This window comes from Mus musculus, chromosome 3 (assembly GCF_000001635.26).
Source record: "Mus musculus strain C57BL/6J chromosome 3, GRCm38.p6 C57BL/6J".
Classification (NCBI taxonomy): Eukaryota; Metazoa; Chordata; class Mammalia; order Rodentia; family Muridae; genus Mus; species Mus musculus.
Genome location: NC_000069.6, coordinates 82,140,799 through 82,160,721, shown reverse-complemented (window position 1 = coordinate 82,160,721; position 19,923 = coordinate 82,140,799). Strand labels below are relative to the sequence as shown.

General features: G+C 40.7%; 1 protein-coding gene and 1 long non-coding RNA gene across 7 annotated transcripts in view; both read left to right on the top strand.

Moving 5' to 3' along the window:
• The window catches only part of Gm29921, a 90,430-nt gene extending 76,106 nt beyond the window's left edge, over positions 1–14,324 (top strand). For 2 of the 4 annotated variants that reach the window (XR_375744.3, XR_375745.2), the window contains exons 3-8: positions 3,645–4,786; positions 6,698–6,838; positions 8,178–9,415; positions 11,156–11,330; positions 13,954–14,074; positions 14,173–14,324. This is a non-coding gene — a long non-coding RNA (predicted gene, 29921). The remainder of the gene's footprint in view (positions 1–3,644; positions 4,787–6,697; positions 6,839–8,177; positions 9,416–11,155; positions 11,331–13,953; positions 14,075–14,172) is intronic. The other 2 variants (XR_867373.2, XR_867374.2) reach the window with 2 other exon arrangements.
• A 451-nt stretch (positions 14,325–14,775) lies between these two features.
• The window catches only part of Gucy1a1 (guanylate cyclase 1, soluble, alpha 1), a 53,520-nt gene continuing 48,372 nt past the window's right edge, over positions 14,776–19,923 (top strand). Inside the window, exon 1 of one of the 3 annotated variants that reach the window (NM_021896.6) lies at positions 14,776–15,050. The gene's annotated coding sequence lies outside the window, so the exon portion shown is untranslated. Of the gene's footprint in view, positions 15,051–15,071; positions 15,460–15,648; positions 15,911–19,923 lie in introns of those variants that run through there. The other 2 variants (NM_001356988.1, NM_001356987.1) reach the window with 2 other exon arrangements.

Genomic DNA, 19,923 nt, shown 5'->3' with positions numbered 1-19,923 from the left:
ACTTGAGCTTGTGTTAAAGAAAGGGCAAGAGGCTCTGTAACTAATTGTCCTTACCCAGGTGTGGTCCATCTCTGGTTTTCACACCTCCTGTCTCTCCTTCAAGATAATCTCATAAGTTTTCGGAACTCCGTGGAGTCTGTTCCTTGGATGCAAGTATTTTTCCTGGCTGCCACCTTCAGCAGGTCCCTTTCCTTCCTAAGGAAATTCTAATTCTTCTGTCCATTGTTTCAATAGTCTGATAGCTGAAGACAGGAGTGTAAGGGTCTCTTTAAAATGTCTCTTATTGGAATGAGGCAGAGAATGATACAGCAGGGAATCTGACATCCTCTCAAGGGCAAGAAGCACACATGCACTTGCTCATTCTTTATCACTAATCTGTCAATGATCTGACAAAACTGTCTTCATAAACATTTCTTTGCCGTAAAAGTAAGTGCCAAAAATATAGTGACTATTTTCTCAGTGTAAAGGATAAGTAGGCCAAATAAGTTTTAAAACTGCATTCCAGCCTACAATGTCTCCATCTAAGAGTCTATGCTAATAAAGGTAAAGTGGTGCAAACATAAAAAAAAAGTCTCTTATTAAACAATGGCAGTTAACAAAGCTTAAATTATATAGAGTTGTCACCGCAGTGATGACAAAACCCAGAAAACAGTTAACGTCACCCAGAGGAGAAAGAGAATTCAGCATCCAGTATCCATGTTTAATAAAAACCACCTAGCATAAGTATGTAATAAAATACAAGAAGCACATGAGACTTACTTTCCATGAAACTGGTGTAATTACACCTCTAGAAAAGACCTACCAAGCCATCTGCACAATAACATTTATGCCTACAAAACACCTTGTTCCCTAAAATTCCAAGTTCTTGGAAACAAAACAACAACAACAAAAAATTAAAAGGCATTCAGGCAAAAACATTTATTGGCAATTTTTTTCATGTTTGTACTTGTATGTTTTATGTCACATTTAGTTTTTAGCTTGTGTTAGACTGTCTTTAGTAAACAGAAATTCTGAAATTAAATTTTGGCACAGTTCATCAGTCTAATTCCTTCGCCTATAAGAAATTTCCTGCTTACTCAGCTAAATGAACATGTGCTTCATATATACAATGGACTTTCACTCTGCTGTAAGAGAAATGAGCTTCTAAAATTTATAATAAAGTGGATGGGTCTGCAAAGTAGTAGCAAAGTAGTACATTAAGTAAGGTCACCTAGACTCACAAAGACAAAACCTGCATATCTGTCTGTCTGTCTATCTATCTATCTATCTCCTAACTTTAAAATTTTATGTCTTACTTACTTACTTTTCTATTGTCTTGAAGAGACAGCATGACCAAATCAATGTACATAAGAGTTATTCAACTTAGAGTTTCAGAGAGCCCATGACCATCATGGCAGAGTGGAAAACACGGCAGCAGACAGGCAAGCACGGCTCTGGAGCCGTAGTCCAAAGATTACATACCAAGAAACAGAAAGGCTGTGCTGGGAAGGAAAGGGGAGAGAAACAGGGAGACTGGGAATAGTGTCAGATGTAGAAACCTCAAAGCTTACCCCCAGTAAGACACTTACATAATAAAGCCATGCTTCCCAATCCTTCCCAAACAGCTCTATCAACTGGAGACCAAGCATTCAAATATGAGTCCATGGGAACCATTCTCATTCAGAGCACCACTGTTAGTAGCGGAGCAAATGAGAATGATTAATTATAGGCTATAAAAATAAATAGCAAATGATATGAGAGCAAGAAGTGTTGAGAAAGGAGAATGTGCTAGACTACAGGTCACAGGTCGTTTGTGGCATTAAATCAGAAAAGAAGATTCTGGGTATAGGAGGGTATAAGGATGAGGGGGAAGAGGTGAGGAAAAGAAAAAGAGGGAACAAATGTGTTTGAAAGACTCTGTAATGGAGCCCGATTCTTTCTATGATAATGAAACTACTTTAAAGTAAATGAAAACTATTATCTATTTTCTGTTCCCTTTACTCACTGTTGCCCTACACTGTGGTTTTCTGTTAGAAATTCTCTTTCTCTACCACAGGTTCTACAAAGCCTTTAAGAATCATTGTGGTTGTATTTTATTTTTACATAAATTTAACAACATGTTTTGAGAATTCCATAGAGGAGCACTGTATCACTTCTGCCCCACACTCTGCCCCTCCAACTCCTTCTATGTTCTCAGTACTCTCTTTTATCTTCCTGGCCTTTGCTTTAATTATTATTGGTACAGGGATTGAGGTGTTTTGGTTACACAATATCTAAGAGCATCTTCTCCTCACACCTGATCTCCAATTCTCCAAGGTCAGTTTTCCCCACATGAAACTCTGTTCTGACAGGTTTCTCTTTCTTTTTTCTTTTTTTCTTTTTCTTTTTTTTTCTCCTTTCTTGAACTTTTTATACCACAGTCTGTTTTCTTTCGCCTTTACTTACATCTTTTAAGAAGACCACAATGGTGGCAATTGCTTTCAGATTTCCTAGTGTACAAAATGTGCCTGCTTCTTGTTGTTTCTAACAATTCATTATCTCTGGTTTAGTCATTTAAACAAAAAGTGTATAAGTAGAGTTTTAAAACTTCAGTTATTTCCCTGGGCATGGATGGCATAGAATCCCAGGACTTTAGAGGCAGGAACGGAAGACCAGGAGTACAAAGTTATCTTTGGGCACATAATCAGTTGAGTCTGAGGACAGCCTGGACTACATGAAAGTCTACCTGAAGAAAAACTTTAAAAAGTTATTATGTAGAGTTTTTAGGCTAATGAGAGAATAAGTTATTGACCTGCATTCTGGAAAATCTCAGGTGCTGTCTCACAGAATATATGGCCTTCCTTTGAACCACTGTTTTCCCTTTGTAGTATTCTTTATATATTTTATACCACTCTTTCTATTTTTATCTTGCTCTTTGTTTTAATGTGGACTATTCCTTTAGATCTAGTTCTGAGTGATAAATTAATGTTATCTGCAATTTTCTATTTTATGGTCTAACTCCTAATATTTTATGTTTAATTATTGTACTTTTCTTCTCTGAATATTCTCTTTGATTCTAGTTTCAAACTGGTTAACATTCATATTTTATTGTTTTCTTTATACACCTGGTACATTTTATTTTTAGATATATTAAAATGATTACTTTATATCCTATTTTGTATAATGATATTGTGTGGCTATTTAACATTCCCAGAGTTCTCCAAGTGTCAAAGGCTTCATCTCTGGCCTATAGTACTACAGGGAGATAGTAAAAGTTTCAGTTTATAGGACCTGCTGAAAGGAAATGAGATAACTAACTATACATTCAGGCTTTTCCTTTTGTTAACTGAAGATGCGTCCTGACTAGCTGCCCCTGCCCTGACTTAACTACAAAGGTAGACTTTTCTGTAGATTTTTTATTTTATTTTTATTTGCGCATCTCTGTGTCTGAAATGTATATGTGTAGGTTTGTGTTGAGGACAGAAAGAGTGTTGAATCTCCTGGAGTTGGGGTTACAGGTTATATGCCACCCAGAGATGGCCCTGGAAATTGAACTTAGGTCCTCTGGAAGATCAGCAAGAGCTCTTAACTGCTAAGGCATCTCCCTAGGCCCTTATTTTGTAATTGTAAAACTAAGTAAATTCTTTTGTTCCCTAAGTTGCATTTTGTTGGTTACTCTATTACAGAAACACCAATGAAACTGGGACACCTTCTCATTGCATCTCATTTTCCCAAAACTCAATCTATAAAGATTAGTTTTGAGTCTCCATCCATAAAGGTTTATCTTTCAAGTGGATTCCTTCAGTGAAGGTCTGTATTTGCCTCTGCAGAACTCCTAGAGCTTTCTCAATACATGCTCACTTTACAATAAGAATTCTACCTGACATTTCTGAGCTACAGAACTGGTGTTAATCCAACACTGTGGAAGAACAGGCTGGAGGTCGGAAGCTGTCAAGAGTGAGCTACTTCTCTCATGTTCTTTTCCAAGCCACAAAGACAAGGTATTTAGGGTGAAAACACTCACCCTGTCCCCTTGGTCTGTGTGGCTTTTATTGGTGTGCTCTGACTACCTTGGAGTGGCTAGTTGTATCTACTGTCTCTTCAGTCCTATCTCCCTGCCTGAGCTCACAAGGCCCAGAGATCTAAGGGATGTTGCCAGCTGGACCACTGGCTCTACAGTGATATCTTTTATTTTTCTCACTGAGTTTAGTCTCAACTTGCTTCTAGACACACATTCATGCGAAACCTCAAAAGTACACTTAGTTTTTAATCTGTGTTTTTAATATTTACTTTGGGGAAGAATTTCGCTATATATTATAAAGCAAAGAATCTTGTATTCTATTTAAAAGAGAGCAAAACAGACTTCTTTAAAAAAATATGGTAAGGAAGAGGTTTGCTGAGATTCAATTTCCCTTAGGTGATATTTTCAGCTGTTTAAGCTAAGTGTTTCCTAAATAGGAGCATAGCAGTCATAACTGTCATTTTCATAAGATGAGATTCTAACAAGTCTTCCATTGCACAATTTGCAATTTTTTTAATGTCAAAATACAGCTCTCTTTCCTGTGATGCTAGACTCACTTTCCCTCTCAACCGTGGCACAGCATGTGCCTCTTGGTCCTATCGGTAAAAGACTGTTACTGGAAGACCTTGACACTTCTTGGATGCTTCTCCAGTCTGAGACCCAAAGGAAGCAACACCCCTGAAACACAGGTGTGATGATCAGAGACACATCATGATTTCTCAAGAAGAGTGAGACTCAAAAGCTGAACCAACATCTACCCATTCGCTATTTCTAAAAGATCCCAATTATCCCATTAGTGAAGATATGGTAAGTTGGTGAGCACTCTGTGGGAATGATACCAATCACTCTCTTACTCTTACAGTGAGTTTATAACAGCTATGTTATTTTTCTCAGACCACATATTATCACTCTAAAAGTACAATACAAATAAAAGAATGAAGGAAAACTCTTTCCTTGTACCATATTAAAATGAGAGGATTGTTGACTGACTAAAATATGCTCTCATTGTTCTGGACACCGTAGAAACATTTGCAAACTGGTCTCTCTACATCATCCTTTCTTTGCCGGATGGAACGGGATTTTCTGACGTTGGGATAATTATTTAAAGAGTAAGGAGGGATTCTTCCCCTTCTCTAGTCCAATTATTCTTAGGTTTGGTCTTTTCCTAGTACCCCAGATTTCCTGGATGTTTTGTATGATGTTTTGTATCAGGAATGTTTTAGATTTAACATCTTTTGAACGATGTATCAGCTTGTTCTATCATAGTTTCAACACCGGGGATTCTTTCTTTGATTTCTTCTATTCTGTTAGTGATGCTTGTGTCTATAGTTGTTCCTGTTCAATTACCTAGATTTCCTATCTCCAGTTTGTGTTTTCTTTGTTGCTTCTATTTCCATGTTCAGGTACTAAACAGTTTTATTCATTTCTTTCAACTCTTCCTCTCTCTCTCTCTCTCTCTCTCTCTCTCTCTCTCTCTCTCTCTCTCTCTCTCTCTCTTTGACTTTTTAAAAAGGGATTTATTTATTTATTTTCCTGGATCTCCTTAATGGATACAGATCTAAAGAGAGAATTTTCAACAGAGGAATCTCAAGGGGCTGGGAAGCACTTAAAGAAATGTTCAATATCCTTAGCCACCAGGGAAATGTAAATCAAAACTACTTTGAGATTTCATCTTACAACTGTCAGAATGACTAATATCAATAACACAAGTGACAGCTCATGCTAGCAAGGATCTGGAGCAAGGGGACCACTCCCCTGCTGCTAGTGGGAGTGCAAACTTGCACGGCCATTTTGGAGTCAACATAGTGGTTTCTCAGGAAATTGAGAATTTATCAACCTCAAAACCTAGCTATCCCATTCCTGGGCAATGTCCCAAAGGATGCGCTATCTTACCAAAAGCATACTTGCTCAACTATGTTCATAACAGAAACTGGAAACAAACTAGATATCTCTCAACAAAAAAAAAATGGATAAAGAAGATGTACATTTGCTTAATTTTTTAACTCAGCTCTTTAATAAAAAATCATGGCTTATAGGCAAATAGATAGAGCTAAAATAAAAAAAAAAATCATCCTGAGTCAGTTAACTCAGACCCAGAAAGACAAACATGGTATGTACCCACTGATAAGTGGATCTTAGCTATAAAATTAAGAATAATCATGCTACAGTCCACAGACACAGAGAATGTGAGGGAAATAGAATAAATATTGTAGGTGGAGTGGGGGTGGGTAGAGATGAGAGCAGGAAGGATCAGGCAGAGGAGGATAGAGGGAGAGAGCTCTAAGAGAAACAACAAGAATTGAGTGGCATTTCAGGGGCAAGGTAGATACTTGGAACAATGGAGACTCCCAGGAACCTATGAGGGTGACCCTAGCTAAGACTCCTAGTATTGGGGAAAGCAAGCCTGAACAAGTCATATCCTGTAACCAGTCAAGATTTCCAGCCAAGGGACTAAAACATCAACTCAGCCACAAAACCTTCAAACTACAATTTGTCCTGACTTCAAGATTTGCTAAGGTAATGGTGGTGCAGAAGTTGTGGAGTGATCAATCAATGAGTGCTCCAGCTTGAGAGCCCATGCCAGAGAGTGCCTGGAGGGCCAAGGCACAGAAATCGGACGGATCATAAAGCTAAAATAGAACTAAACATGACTGAAATCAAAAGTGCCAATGAAATGATACTTAAATGATTCCTAATGACATTCTGCTATAACCATAGATTGGTGACTAGCCCAATTGTCATCAGAGAGAATTCATCCTGCAACTGAAAGAAACAGATACTGAAACCCACAGCTAAACAGGAGGCTGAGCTCAGAGAATCTTCTGGAAGAGAGATAGAAGAAGGATTTATAGGTGCAAGGTGAGTCACAGACACCACAGAAAAACCCATATATTCAACTCACCTGGGTTCATAGGGGCTCACAGAGACTTGAACACCAAGCAGGGAGCATGAATGCAATTGACCTAGGCCTTCTGCTCTGTTATGCATATGATACAGTTGTGTAACTTGGTTTTCTTATGGGACACCTAACAATGGGGTAGGGGCTGTCTCTGACATGTTTGGGACCCTTTTCCTTCTACTGGGTTGCCTTAATGTGGGGAGGGGGATACCTAGTCTTACTGCAAACTGATATGCCATGTTTGATTGATATCCTTGGGAGGCCAGTTCTTTTCTCGAGGGAAATGGAGAAGGGGGGAAATTGGTGGGGAAAGGGTTAGTGGGTTGGGGTACGAAATGGGAGGAGAGGAGGGGGGAAGATAGTGCAGTTGGGATGTAATATATGAGAGAATAAAATTTTAAAAAGATGAAGAAGCGATAAAGAGTAAGGAGGGGCTATAGGATGACTCAGTGGTTAATAAAAGCTTAGAGTCTCCAGGCACACATACATGGGGCATTTTCTGAGACCCACCCCAAGCACAAAACACATAAAGAAATGTTTTAAGGAGTGGGGATATTGCTCTATAGGTAGATGTGCAAGGCCTTGGACTTAATCTCCCAAAGAGAATAATCAAGCTCAGAAAAATTCGTATTTAAAATTTTCAAATTTGAGGAAATGTATCCTTTTTTAAAAAGTGATGTATCCTTCTGAAAAGTGATAGTCACTTAATACTGTGAATTTTCTTTTATTCTTCTGTTTTCCTTTTTAGAGCGCTTAGGATCAATCCTAACACCTTTCTTAGAAGTGCTAAGATAAATGATCTAGTAATGAGACATATCTTCATCTTAGAGCTGTGACTTTAAACTCTATTTCAATCCAGCTATTCAAAAACTGCACACATAGCCAGTTCTACCACTAACAAGATTCTCAGGAGATTCAGTAACAGGAAGTTTGGGGTTGATTATGCATCTGATGTCCAGAAATAGAGGGTATAAAAAACATCCAACTCTCTAAACAGACATTTATTTAATCAACAATCTTTAAAATAAGTCTCTCCAAGAAAGGAAGTCGGAATGGCAACTTTTACAAATTTTGAAAAACTGGGTTAACACATCATATCCCGAGCCTGTGCTCTCTAAGCTGTCTGATGCATGTGCTTAGAGTGCTTTGCCTAATTGCTTCAGTAAACTACTTTCCTCCCTCCCTCCTTCCATCCCTCCATTCCTCCCTTCTTCCTTTCACTCCTCTCTCCATCCCTGCATCCTCTCCCTCTCTCCACTCCCACATTCCACTAACGTAAGTGTTCTCTTTGGCTCACAGATTGAAAGCAACCTTGCACAATTGGTTGGTCATGTTGTTTTGGATGAAGGCTGTACCTAAGAATAGGAGTATGTAGCAGAAAAGCCCTGTTCATCTCATGGCCAGGAAGTGAGAGGGAAGTAAAGAGGCTGGAATTCTGCCTATCCCCTTGGAGGGCACCCACAGAGTGACCTAAATGCATGCTTTGTATTATGCCCCTTCTACTGATGATTCTAGTATTTATAAACAGTACCACACTGGAGACCAGACCTTGACACATGACCTTTAAGAGGATCCAACGTATATCTTATTCATTGAACCGTTCTATTAGTCTATCACGTTTTGATTCATGTTCCTCACTGATCAATTGATAACTCAAACTAATAGCAAGCGAAGAATTGCTAAGTTCAAATAAGGGGGAGTGCTGTCATTGTGTCTCTGACCTGTGACAGGAAGTGGTCTTCTGTGTGCTCTTGCCCAAGAACCTTCTTGATATGATGGTTTTTCTGTATTGAAAGTTAGTTAGCAAAATTATGTTTGTCAAGAAGCAGGTTCCCGGTGCCTACCTTAAAAAGATGATCTATCCAGCCCAACTGGGAACTTTCATTCTGATACTTTATACGAACTCTTCAACATGACTTGCCCGCATGATCATTTTTCTCAGAGCGCTTGAGTATGAACCTTGACTTTCCCACTTGCTCGCTGGGTGATTTGGGGAACATAATTAACATCTCTATATCTTAGCTTTTTTAAAAAGGTGATGTCATAATATAACTATGATTTTTAAGATAAATTGTTCATATACAAATCTTTCATATTAATCTATTTACAGCATATATAAATATTGCTTGGTTTCAATGGTGCTTGCATGTAATTAACATCCTACAATTTTAGCTGGCATAATTCTTTTGACAATTAAAATGTTTGAGCCACAGTAGAAGAACCATTTGCTCATTAGTTTGCTAATCTCTATGTTGAAAGCTGGCACTGATTTCTTATTTACAAAATAGAAAAGTCAAGAGCATAGTGTATAATTCAGTGGTAGAGTACTTGGCTTGTGTAGATGAGGACTTTTGATTGATCCTCAGCACCATAAAAATAAAGAAGTGCTGGAGAGATAAACCAGTGGTTAAGACTGTTGTTATAGCAAAGACCCAGGTTTTCTTCCCAATGCCCACATAGTGGCTCACAACCATCTGTAACTCTAATTCCAGGAGATCCAATGCCCTCTGAGGACACCAAGTAAGCATGAAGTGCAGGTAAAATACTCACAAAATTTTAATAAATAATCTAGTTAAGAATAAATAAAATAAAACTGGAGTGGAGGTAAGACTGAAATGTGTGTGTGTGTGTGTGTGTGTGTGAGAAATATATATATATATATATATATATATATATATATATATATATATATAGAGAGAGAGAGAGAGAGAGAGAGAGAGAGAGAGAGCATCAAACACTCAAACACATATAAACCAAAATCTATCTTCCAATGTTCAATTAATTTACGGAGCTTGGAGTCCTTGTAAAAATGTAAGGTTTGGGTAAGAGTGACCAGGCTAGAGGGGGAAAGCATTACTGAAAAGAAAGGAAATGAGGAGCCCACTTAAAATAAGCTGTTAATTATAGATATCTTCTTATAGATTTTCGTTATTCTTTCTCGTAGAAATCATGGGCTTACTTTGCTGAATTCTTGCTTTAAAACTAGTCAGCATTTTTTATGGGGTATTTTAGGTATTTACATTTCAAATGTTATCCCCTTTTCCTGTTTTCCCTCAGGAGCCCCATCCCATCCCCTCTCCCCCTGCTTCTATGAGGATGCTCCCCCTCCCACCTACTCCCACCTCACCACCCTGGCATTCCCCTAGGACTCTCCTCCAATTGATGTCAGACAATGCTATCCTCTGCTACATATGCAGCTGGAGCCATGGGTCCCTCCAAGTGTACTCTTTGGTTGGTGGTTTAGTCCCTAGGAGCTCTGGAGGTACTGGTTGGTTGATATTGTTGCTTTTCCTATGGGGTTGCAAACCCCCTCAGCTCCTTCAATCCTTTCTCTAGCTCCTCCATTGGGGTCTCCTTACTCAATCCAATGGTTGTCTGTGAGCATCCATCTCTGTATTTGTCAGGCTCTGGCAGAGACTCTCAGGAGACAGCTATATCAGGCTCCTGTCATCAAGCACTCCTTGGTATCTGCAATAGTGTCGGGGTTTGGTGTCTATATATGAGATGGATCCCCAGGTAGGGCAGTCTCTGGATGGTCTTTCCATTAGTCTCTGCTCCACACTTTGTTCTTCCACATTTCCTTTAGACAGGAGCCATTCTTGGTTTAAAATTTGGAAATGAGTGTGTGAACCCATCCCCAAACTGGGGGGGGGGGGTCTTGCTTAACCTCTCAATATGGTCTCTACAGGTTCTCCCTCCCATTTGTTAGGCATTCTAGCTAATCTCTAGTCAACTTTCATTTGTGAGGAATATTTTATGGATCTACCATGAGGACCTGAGTTCAAATCCCAAGAACCCACATATAAATGAGTGATTAGGGCTCTCACTGGAGATTGCTGGCCACTGATTTAGCTTCAATTTCTGTTAGAGACCTTATTTTAAGGGAATAAAGTAGGCAGCATCAAAAACAGCTACCTAATATCCTCCTCTGTTCTCTGGGCATGTACATACATCACATACAAATACTACTCTCTCTCTCTCTCTCTCTCTCTCTCTCTCTCTCACACACACACACACACACACACACACACACACACAAATACTTCTCTCTCTCTCCCTCTCTCTCCCCCCCTCTCTCACTCCCCTCTCTCTCGCTCACATATCTTTCTATCTTTCCCACCCTTTCTCCTTCTATCTCTCTTTTTTTCCTACACACACACACACACACACACACACACACACACACACACACACAGAGGACTTTTTGAATTTTCTAGTTCCATGTTGCTTAACAGTCTTGGCACCAGTCTGCCTGTTTCATTCGCTTCAACATGCAGAAAGAAGATATAAGGATAAAGCTTCAAGACTCAGCTGAGAAATCTCTGCTAAACATGGAACATTATTATGGCCACATGCTATACACTTTGGCTAAACGTCTTAGCACTGTGTAGCAGGGGTGCTCTTCCAGAAAGTCTCCCTTAACACTTCGCCCACTGCCATCTACATCCACAGGTAATGCTCAGTTTATCTTTTTATCCACAGTCTGTTCCTAATATTTATGTGTTCTCTAACCTGACAGGTTTTAATTCCACCATGATTCTTACCTGAGATCCCTACCAACATTCATATTTGCATTTCTTTTGAAACTGTTATTGACAAAAATCTAGGCTTTTCAAAAGCTGACTAGATAAAATTTGCCCATACTCTACTATTTTCTATTTCCAAAGACATTTATTTGTTCAATTACAGCCTGCCTACCATACTATCAAAATACTCAGTGAATTTCCTGTTTGTTGTCATAACAAATAACTCCTAATAGTGCTTTAAAAAGTCAGAGTTGCTAACTGATGAGACTGAAATCAGGGTGACAAGGAGGCATCTTTCTTTTTTGGACAATCCACGATAAAATAATTTCCCTTTATCCCTTTTGGGGCAGCAGCATTCTAGCTTCTTCCCATTCTCAAGGCTGGAAAGCATCCATGAAGCCTTTCTCCCACAGTCTCACTCCTGCTGTCTTACTTAGTCTCCATCTTCCTGTCTCCTTTCTTTTATAAGGATCTGTATAATTACACTGGATCCACATAGGCACCATGGTGTAATTTCATCTGCACCCTTTGTTTCCCTTTCATTTTATTCTTATTTTGAAGATAAAATCACTTTCATAGGCTTTTTTGGTTCAACAAGAGAAACCACAGAAATCCTGGGAGACTTGATACATTTTAAAATAAATAGTGGATCACTCAAGAAGTAAGAGTGGATATTTAAAAATCCTAGAGTCAAATGCAAATGAGGGACCAACAAGATAATGGAATCTACAGAACACTGGGGGGGGGGGATGCGGGGGGTGGGGGGAGAAGGAGGAGGAGAAGAAAGGGAGAGGGACTGGGAGAAGGAGAGAGGGAGAGGGATAGAGTTTCAAACAAACAACTTAATGATACAGCTCAAGGCTCTTGAAAAGCAACAAGAAATCAATGTCAAACCCAGTAGATGGCAAGAGATAAGAGATTAGCAAAGAAATAGGAATAGAATTGGGAATGAAATAGAGACTAAAAGAACAACACACAAAACCAAACAGACAAGAGTTCTTTGTAAAAGATAATAAGATTGAGAATCCATTAGCCAATCTGTCAAAAACAAGGAAGAAGAAACAACCCATCAAAATGAGACCTGAAAACAGTGTACATGTAACAGAGCCTAATAAAATTCAGAATCCCATTAGGGGATATTCTGAAGACATAAACCTCCACAAGCTAAAAAAATTTAGAAGTTTATGAGTGTTTAAATGCATAATATCTATCAAAATTAAAGCCAGAAGATACAAATAATATAAACAAATCCATTACAAACAATGAAGTTGGAACTAAAGTTTCCCCTTCCAGGAAAGCCCAGGACAGGACAGATTTGCTGCTCAACTCTATGACCCTTTATTCATTTAAATTCCATTTTTTTCATTAAACTTCATTATTAAGAACTTATGGGGAAAAAATGCGGAAACTTAACCAGGCCAAAAGTCATCACAATGAACTTCTGTGCCGTTGGAATAGCCAGTGGAAGCTGTGAACTTCCTAATTATTCCAGTATATTCACTGTCGAATATATTTTTATGTACTTATTGCTTATAATGGGTCTATTTAACTTATTGACATTTTTGCAAAGGGAGAGGAGGTTATAGAGGGCTCGGTTTGCACTGAGAAACTGTATTTGTTAACATTTATGGTAAACTCTCATGACTTTGCTATTTGTCCCTAGCTTGCCTCCTCTCCATACACACACATCTTTACCTGGTTGGTTGAATTCCTTTTTTCCTTTTCTCTTTCTCTCTTCCCAATCCTGACTACTAGGAAAGCCTTTGAACAGAAAAAGTTGACAAAAAGCCTAGTCCCACATTACTGACATTCCTGAAAGCTGCCCCAACCCCCCTCACCTGAAGTCAGCACTCACCAAGGCCTCCCTCAGGAGTTCTGCATGTGGCAGACGCATCCTTTTTTTTTTTTTTTTTTTTTTTTTTTTTTTTTGCCTACAGTTTATACAAAACTTCCTTGCCATAGTCTTCCTGAGACTTCTTCTGTTTTCTATTCTCAATAGAGTGAAGACACATGGGCTTTCCCCTACATGCCATCCTTATATCAGTGTCAGATCTGAAGATGCTGTAAGACTAAAGTGTCCCTTATCTGCTCAGCACGTCCTATCTCAGAAGGGAAGGACCATGGGAAAGAGGGACATCAGTGTAGAAAGGTAGCTCAGGAGTCCTTACATGAACAGTACAGCAGAGACAGCACCCTGTGCCCTCTGCATCCTCCTGCACTCCACTCACCTTTACCTTCTACCCCATCTTATCTCCTGGCCACCACACCACCACCTTGCCACCTGCCTGTGGCCCTTTGTTCAGTCTCCTCTGCTACCAACAAGCAGTTCCTTCCACATATCCTCTTGCAAAACTGAAGGGCCCTTCAAGATCCCACACTGACACCATTATTTCAGAAACATTTTATCTGTCAGAGGGATGCCCCCCCCCCCACATGAATGTTTCTGTCATGTTTTATTTACTTTAAAACTGATAGGGCTGGCTGCTTTACATTATGAGTCCCTTTGTTTTTGTTTCCTTTTGGGCCTTACGTTCATGGTCTGAGAATAGATTTCACTTTTCCTGCTGAACTAAGAGAAGTTCATGAATTGCTCTGGGAGTAAGAGAAGCTTTGGAAATGACAAGAAAATAACAACAAAACCCAAAACAGAACCAGCAAAGGACCTACGAGGTTTGGTTCCATCTTAAGGCCAAAGTTTCCCTGGTTCCTGTAGCTGTCTTGGCATTTCTGGCTAATTCTGTTTCTGTCTACTCCCATCCATTCTTTAGGACAATTCTTATGGTTGTTTTCACTGGACAAAACGTTTCTCATATGAGTGGGGCCTCCTCAGTGAGACCAGAGTCGATGATGAGTCGAAAGTAGATATGTCAAGATAACTTTTTGTCTTAGACTTCTTGGACTTGGAGGATTAAAAAGACACCAGGAGTAAGTGTGTGTGTGTGTGTGTGTGTGTGTGTGTGCATTTTTGTGTGTACACATATGTGTGTATGAACAATGATTTAAAAATAAAAGAACAGTTATGCACACACACATGCATTAACAGCAAATAGGGCTGAGTGTAGTGAACCAAATAGAGGCAAGACCTTACTCAAAAAAAAAAAAATATTCTTGTGACCACAAAATTACCTTTGAAATGAGTAGAGTAGCCTCAAACCTAAAAGCCAGGCCACCAAAGCCACCCAAGGAGAAAGAAAGTTCCCCACCAGGTTTCAGATTCAGGAAACTACAGTGGTTCTGCACCAGCTTGTACTAGAGAAAATGTTTTTAGTTTTAATGTGCCAACTTTTCAACTTTTCTTAGAGTCTCTTTTTTTCTCTTCCTTGTCCCCTTCCCTGCTATGTGTGTGTGTGTGTGTGTGTGTGTGTGTGTGTGTGTGTGTGTGTGTGTGTGTGTGTGTGTCTGCCTTTGGTGGTTTGGAGGATGGCGACTGGGCGGGAGCAGACTCAGTTCTCTAGCTGAGCCTGGGAGAAGTGGGAGGGACTCAGAGCCGCGGGTTTCTCACACACCGCCTTCTAGGCAGCCCTCCTCCAGTGCCTGCCAGCCGGACCGGACCCCAAGGCGAAGAGCAGCAGTGCACAGCCTGGGGAGCCAGCGGAGCAAAGACACCTTTGGCCCGATGCCCCTGGCCTCCTGTGATCGCATCATGGTGGGTTCGCTCAGCTGTTTGCTTTTCTACTGTTTGGGGACTGGAGAAGGGGACGAGGCACGGTACTGAGACGTGGGAAGAAGTCCTGTGCGGCAGGGAAGAGACAGACTAGAATTCTTTGGGTCATGGCAGGGAAAAACAAAGGCGAGAAGTGACTACAGCACGGTGGGAACCAGCTCTGGGGGTGTTTCGTGGGTCCCTCCGCGCCACTAGCGCAGGTTAACCATGATGTGCTCTGTGTGGCCTTGAGTGCCCTGGGTGAACCCGCTCGGGACCGACAGGTGCGACTCCAGTGTCACCTCTCAGTCCATCACCAGCGCCACCGCCCTTCATCTGTGATCTAGTGCGGCTGTGCTCTGCTGGGTGGCAGCTCCAGGAGGTTGCGGTCCCCAGGTCTGGATATCACTAAGTAAGTGATAGCGGTGCCCTCGCTGGCCGGCCGGGACTCCCTGTGCATACAGCCCTCTACCAAGTCTTGGCTAAATCCTTTCCCACACCCTCCCCTGATCTCGTTCACCCCTGGGAAGCAAGATCACTGTTCCCACGCTGGGGAGAAGCGAGGAAGGGACTCCCGGGAGGGATAGCGGTCAGGGAGCAGCTATGGCTGAGCTCTGTGGTCCCGCAGTGGGAACGTGCGAGGCGTGGGCGACTGTCTCCCACGCAAGGCCGCCAGCCCTGGGCAGCTGGGTGGCATCCTTCACTCGGGAGCAATTCAAGGACGCCAGGACCTAAGAGTCCAGCTTGTGGCCCTCATGCGGGCTTTCCTCCGAGGATGGAGGAGCTGCTCAAAGCCCCAGAGTATACAAACTGCAAAGTTCCAGCCACTGCTGGGACCAGAGCAAAGTGTGCCTGCACAAAGGGTATGTGAGTGTGACTGCTTCTAAGCTGCTTTTCTCTTATTATTGACTGAGATGCATTGGAAGGTAATGGCCAGGCATCACAACATTCTCCCGGGCCTATCTGAGTTGACAGCCTGTCCTGGGTCCACAGTGTTATCTCTAAGTGAGTTTTGTGTGAGGGGCTGCATCCCAGTGTGGTCACATGATTCCAGGGTATGGGTTTCCTGAGCCTTTCTTTTGCTTTCTGGGAGTTATTCCTTCGTTTTGCATTTAAAAAGCACTTTACATTTTCTGAGGTAAATCAAATGGCTGCCAGCTCGCTCTCAGAAGTGATTAGATGCCTCTTGATTTCCAACATATTGCATGGTTTAGAGGAAGATAGATTACCTACATTTAAATTATCATAATGGTTTTTTAGGGTCATCGGTTCCAAAATAATTCTTGTCTATATTCGGACTAGTGCCAGGCTTAGTCGGAGCCCTGCTCACCTTTTCTATTGCATGCTCTCGGAGACACTTCAAGATGAGCAGTTTTGAGTTTTTGTTCATAATGAAAGAAAGAGCAATCTGTTGTTTTTCCTAGACTGTTGTCCCCCTTCAGGAAGTATCATGTCAGGTAGCAGTGATCAAGGGTGGCAAAGGACGATGACATGAAACTGGAGTTCTGAAGCAACTCTAGTACTTGGCCTTTACCGATTATTAAATGGTCTGGTCCATGTATTTATTTGAGGAGTCTTGTAGTCTCAGAAACTATACTCAAATATTTGAGCTGTTGCACTTTTAGGGAGATGGAAAAAACTCCGCTGCAGTACTGGCATTTAGAACCCCACAGCAAAATAACGACAGAAGTTAACACCGATAAGCTGAACATTTTCTGGTCCGAATCTTAGCCTCTGTACAAAAGGGTGTGGATGCAGACTAGCAGAAGACTTCAAGGGTTGTGCTACATACAATAGCTAAACATTTCAAATGCTGGTGAGGAGCAGGAGGGTGAGGAAACTGTATACACTACCTGGGAAAATGTAAACTTGGGAAGCTACTGTGGATGTCAGAATGGAGGTTCCTCAACATACCTAAAAATAGAAATACCACATGATTGAGCTCTACTCCTTCAGGTATATACAGGAAAGAGTTTGTGTCAGCCCACTGCTGAGATAATTACTAGACCCAGTAGCCAAGATATGGAGCCGTTCCAGTGCCTAGCAACAAGTGAATGGATGAAGATCATGCGGGATGTGTGCATGCTGGGTAGTTACACATTTGTTCCTCCATAGAGTGGAATAGAATTATGATGTTTTCATAGAAATGAATGGCAGTGGACAGCCGTAAGACATAACAGACATTCTCATATGCAGTCTAGAGTTCTATATGTGTATGAATGAAATGACTGTGAGAAGGGAGGGAAGGAGGGAGCCAAAGAGAAGAGGAGTGGAGACAAAGAGAACAACTGGATCTGTACAATGTGAAAACACAAGGAGAAACCATTTTAAGGAAAGAGAAGACCCACAGGATGGGGAGGGCAGTGGGCAACTCTGAACACTGTATACTATACACATACATATACACAAAAAGGCCACAATGAAATCCCATGCTTTGTATACTGAATAAACCAATAAAAGAAGAAAATTAATAGGAAATAGACTCATAAATAAAGTATTAAATGTATCGCTTAGCAAGCTTAGTGCTGTGATGTTTACTTAATAGAAGTGTGTGGTGCGTCGATGGGTAGATTTTGTTTCTACCTGCACAGTAAGATCGTTCCAGTTTAAGACAGAAAATAAAAATACATTTTTCTCACTGAAATATAAAGTAGTTTTGCTTACTATGGTGTCTCGCAATGCATGACACAGAAACAGCCTCATGAAGACCTCATTGTATATGTTCAGGTATCTTCTGCCATTTGAGCATGAGAAAAGAAATATGGAATTATGGTTTATATCCAGAAATGGGAAACAATTCACAGTACTTAGTGCCAGTGTCTCATAACTATGGCTTATTAGGAAATCTTGTTTCAAGACATTCTGAAAAGTTGTTTTAATGTGTAGACTTCCCTACAAGCTTAAATGATGACACTAAATTATGCTGTTATGAGTAATAGATCAGTAGAATACTTAGAGGATTAAAATTTCAATAATTTGTCATAGATATTTTCAGGCTTAAGAAACATCTTTTATTGAACAGTTAAAATCATGTAACACTGGATTGTATCAGAAACCATGAAAGAAACATGACTTCTCTTATTTACATTTGCTAGCACTACTTAGTGTGTGTCTAGGGGAGGGGAGAATATTGACTTTGTCTATAAGTTAGTTTAAGATAGCAGGATACGTTCTTCCAAGTCTCTAGTGAATTTTTAAGAAATAAACACCAAATAATTAGCTTTAAGAATGAGTCTCCTTAAGTGAGAGGAAACGGAAAGGTAGAGTAATATTTGGACAAAACAAAACAAACTCTATTATTGATGGGGGCAGGGAGAATTGTAGTAAATGGTGTTTTAGAATTACTTTCAGTGTCAGATGCTCAGGGAAATTGCTTGTTTTCCTTTGCTTTGGGAGGATATCCAACTTTTATGGAACTATTTTTATGCCACTTGATTAGAGCTATTCACCCGAGGGACTTTCCTCGGGCATCCTATGGGTTGTTTCTGCACATTTGTAGAAGGGATTGTCTCTCATTCGAGCCATCCATAGTGACAGCGATTGTTCTTTCCAGGCTGCCTAGGTCTAGCCTCTGCTGAATGACTGGGCAGCAGTTTCTTTAGCTGTCACACCTATATTTTTGAATCACTCAACTTAGTGGAGGCTGAGCTGCTTTCTTGTCCATCCTGTATCCTACCTGATTCCTCCTCTTCATTATAATTCTGATTTTCATTTATCTATTTTGTGGGTGTGTGCATGTACATAGGCATGTGCATGTATGGGTATGTTCATACCATGGCATACATGTGGAAGCCAGAGGATATCTTTCCGGTACCTGGTCATCTATTATGTGAGTCTAGGGATCAAGTTCACAACCTCAGCTGTTGTGTCAAGAACCTTTGCCTACTGAGCCATCGCATGAGCTTTCTTATTCTTTTATCTTTCTTCACTATATCTTGGAAGTACTTTATTATATATAATATATATTTTCCCCCCTCTGCTGTGAGTCTAGGTCAGCAGGCTTACACTTCCTCTAGCCTGTGCCTGTGGTTTTTAAGCTTCCTTGCCTGGCATGTTTTCTACCTAGTATTAATCGTTTGTTAAACCAGACCTTTCTTTCTATAAAATGGAAGCTAGCTCTGACTCACTTACCCACTACTCCTACATAGTAAGGATTAGCAAGAAGTCAACAAGAGAGGATGGTTGAAAGCAGGGTAGGTAAACTCCCACTTTCACTCTGAGGCCACCTTAGCTTTGTAACCCTTTCTGTTTTGTTACATGACACCGGAGATGTCTGTTTCAATATCTGCATCTCTAACCAACCCTAGCTCTCTATCATTGGATTCACAAAAACTTGCATGGCACACAGTAGGTGTCTAGAGCTATGATTTGCTGGTCCTGTGTTAAGGTATTTTGTGTCTCGTGCCTAAGGTTATATTATTCAAGAACAGCATGCAGAGCACAGTGCTTGTTTAGGGAACACTTGGGTGGATTGCTCAGAGCACGGCTGTGCCCGTGTCCTTCCGTGCTTTTACATAGACTCTTCTGCTTGTTCAGAACCACCTGATCTACGATTTCTGTCACCAATTGCACTCTCAACCATCATGCCTGTTACCCACCTCCACTATGCATGCATTGACCTTCTGAGCACTTCCTCTTCCTTTTAATCCAGACGAACAGAGGCTTTGCAGGCTGCTTTCCAGTCTTCCTATGTGGTCAGGGCTTCACTCAGCATCTACTAATGTGATTGGTCTATATTTAGCCTTGATCTTCGCCTCCTCTACTCTCTTAAAGGACCATCAAGTTCGGAGTCTCCTGTGGTTCTCAACACTTTAAGCCTCAACAACAACAAAAACAAACCCTTAAAAGATCCATCATCCTTTTTGAGCAAATCCTC